General features: G+C 44.0%; 1 protein-coding gene across 2 annotated transcripts in view; it reads right to left on the bottom strand.

The window, feature by feature from the left end:
• The window catches only part of LOC101851713 (splicing factor 3B subunit 3), a 36,532-nt gene extending 33,680 nt beyond the window's left edge, over positions 1-2,852 (bottom strand). Inside the window, exon 1 of one of the 2 annotated variants that reach the window (XM_005093231.3) lies at positions 2,583-2,852. The gene's annotated coding sequence lies outside the window, so the exon portion shown is untranslated. The remainder of the gene's footprint in view (positions 1-2,582) is intronic. The other variant, XM_035968449.1, reaches the window with a different exon arrangement.
• Positions 2,853-2,919: the final 67 nt, after the last annotated feature.

The raw sequence follows: 2,919 nt of genomic DNA, 5'->3' as shown, positions 1-2,919 counted from the left end.
ACACACTAGATTTTTACCGGGTCTGGGGGCTGAAACTTCCCGAAATCACAAAAGAGTTCCCCTACCGGGTCTGTATACTTCGTGACTTTGTTCCCGGTTACCGGGTCTGTATACACTTCGTTGTTCTTTTCTTCAAATTGTAATTCCTCCCAACTCCAAAACGGAGGAAAAACGATCGTTCATCGAAAAGACATCCGCAATCTTCATTTAGATCTAGGCTAGCCGTGAAACTAGATCAAAGATTTAAGTCTGCCTGTCTAGACCATAGATCTAGAAGAACCTAGGTCTACCCTGAGCCAAGAGGGCGCTGAAACTCTCCGAAATCACAAAAGAGTTCCTTTACCGGGTCTGTATACTTTGTGACTTTGTTTCCGGTTACCGGGTCTGTATACACTCCCAAAGAACAATGTCATAATTTCTCTCGAGCAGTCATCCTCTCTATTTCTCTCTCGCTCTGTTGCTTGCATTCTCTTTTTCTTTGTTTGTCTCTGTCTTTCTTTCTCCCCACCTATTTCCCACTAGACGTCTATATCTTTCTCTCGTTCCCTCCTGCCAACTGGGGCATGTCATACATTTTGCTAGCTCTCTCTCTCACACACACACACAAACACTACCGGGTCTGGGCGCTGAAACTTTCCGAAATCACAAAAGAGTTCCCTTACCGGGTCTGTATACTTCGTGACTTTGTTCCCGGTTACGTATACACTTCGTTTAAAAAACTCTTGGATGAATTTTTAGATTTGACTGCTGAATGTGCGATTAAGCATGGAAATGAGAATTTTCAAAAGGATGTATGAGGAAGGTTCTGATGTGCGAGAGGATGAATGTTATTGCCTGGAAAGAAAAATACCATGTATTTGTTTCCACGACACCAATGCAAACATAACCACCACTTACCACACCCCCTACAAGTCAAGCATCATGTTCATTGAGGTCAGATTCCTCTCTAATAATGTAGCAAGGTAAGATTGAAGAATACCGGACCAGCGGACTGACTTTGCCTATGTCTCAACCTTAGGAATTCATAATGTTCCCGTTTTTAATATCTCTCAGCGGAGAATCTCGGACCGGTAGATCTATTCGTTGAAATTTTGTCAGGGGGGAGACCCCCCTGAACCCCCCCCCACCTTCTCGCGCAATAATGTACCAGTGGTCCGGTATTCTTCAATTTCCCTAGTCCCATGTAGCAATGTTTTATATCCTCAGGTTTGGGGGAAAAGTAGGCCGCCTCTATTTTTCCAAACGCTCGGGAAAATAAACTTGAACTCTTTCTCCGAACAGTTTCCAACTTTCAGTCTCTAAGTCTAAGTGGGTCAATTTGTTCTATAATTTCATTGGACGAACATCTACAGCTACCAACTTGGCATGTTTTGAATGAGTGACAAGCCCACACAATAATGTTTAAATGTACGAAGTGTATACAGACCCGGTAACCGGGAATGAAGTCACGAAGTATACAGACCCGGTAGAGGAACTCTTTTGCGATTTCGGAAAGTTTCAGCGCCCAGACCCGGTAGTGTGTGTGTGTGTGTGTGTGTGTGAGAGAGAGAGAGAGAGAGAGAGAGAGAGAGAGAGAGAGAGAGAGAGAGAGATATGCTAGCAAAATGTATATATATGACATGCCCCAGTTGGCAGGAGGGAACGAGAGAAAGATAGCGAGTGGGAAATAGGTGAGGAGAAAGAAAGACAGAGACAAACAAAGACAAAGAGAAAGCGAGCGATACACAGAGACAGAGGAGAGACAGAAAGAGAGAGAGAGAGAGTTACTGCTCAATTGAAATTATGACATTGTTCTTGTCTTCAAATTGTGATTCCTCCAACTTCAAAACGGAGGAAAAACGATCGTTCATCGAAAAGACATCCGCAATTTTCATTTAGATTCTAGATCTAGATCTAGATCTAGGCTAGCCTCGAAACTAGATCAAAGATTTATGTCTGTCTGTCTAGACCTAGGCCATAGATCTAGAACTAGAAGAACCCAGGTCTACCCTGAGCCAAGAGGGCGCTGAAACTTTCCGAAATCACAAAAGAGTTCCCCTACCGGGTCTGTATACTTTGTGACTTGGTTCCCGGTTACCGGGTCTGTATACACTCCCCTTTATCCCTTAAATGTAAGCTCCAAGCAGACTGACACACACACACTACTTGTGCTGTGTGAAAGCAGATCCGACACGGGACCCGAATTGAACGGGAGATGGTGCTCGGCCAACGTGCACTGAGCCAGGGTCCAGACTGATGCAGGACCAGACTGCAGGCGGGGTGCTGAAATAGGCTTATAATCGGGCGACATAAACCCAGCCTCTGCAGGACGAGGGCTAGATCTCTAGATCTACTCTCTTACTCTAGATCTAGATTCTAGAACCAGTGGCCACCCCGGAACCCATATCAGCAGACTCCACTGAAGCCTGTAGGTCTTCTAATCTAGATCTAGATTTTAGATCTAGTTGTAGTGCAAGTAGATCTAGGCCCTGCTCAACCTTTCAACTACACTACACACAACAGATAGGACTATTCGATAGAATCTAGATATTAGACAAAACCAAAACAGAGGTGAAATTTTGCATCCTACTAAATCTACCTACCGGCATCAGTTGGAAGTAGTTATTTCCAAAGGTTTATTAACGATCTATCTAGTCTTAAAACAGACCATAAATCAAACAATTACAGTGCAACTGTATGCTGGTCCATATTTACTGGCACTATTGAGGAGATGTTTCACTGTTGGCAACAATTTTCAACGGATTGTACAATAAGATGCAATTCGCGGTGGTTTGCGTTCATTCCTACCAGACGCCAACCGTCAAAGAACGATAACCGATAGCCTAATTCCGGTCCGGTAGGCTAAAATAACAACAACTGGTCATCAAGTTTAGCCTCTCTTCACATCCGGTAGGCCAATCGTTCAGTTCAACAACCCAA

This window comes from Aplysia californica, unplaced genomic scaffold (genome assembly GCF_000002075.1).
Source record: "Aplysia californica isolate F4 #8 unplaced genomic scaffold, AplCal3.0 scaffold00060, whole genome shotgun sequence".
Classification (NCBI taxonomy): domain Eukaryota; kingdom Metazoa; phylum Mollusca; class Gastropoda; order Aplysiida; family Aplysiidae; genus Aplysia; species Aplysia californica.
This window is presented reverse-complemented; position numbering and strand designations above follow the sequence as displayed.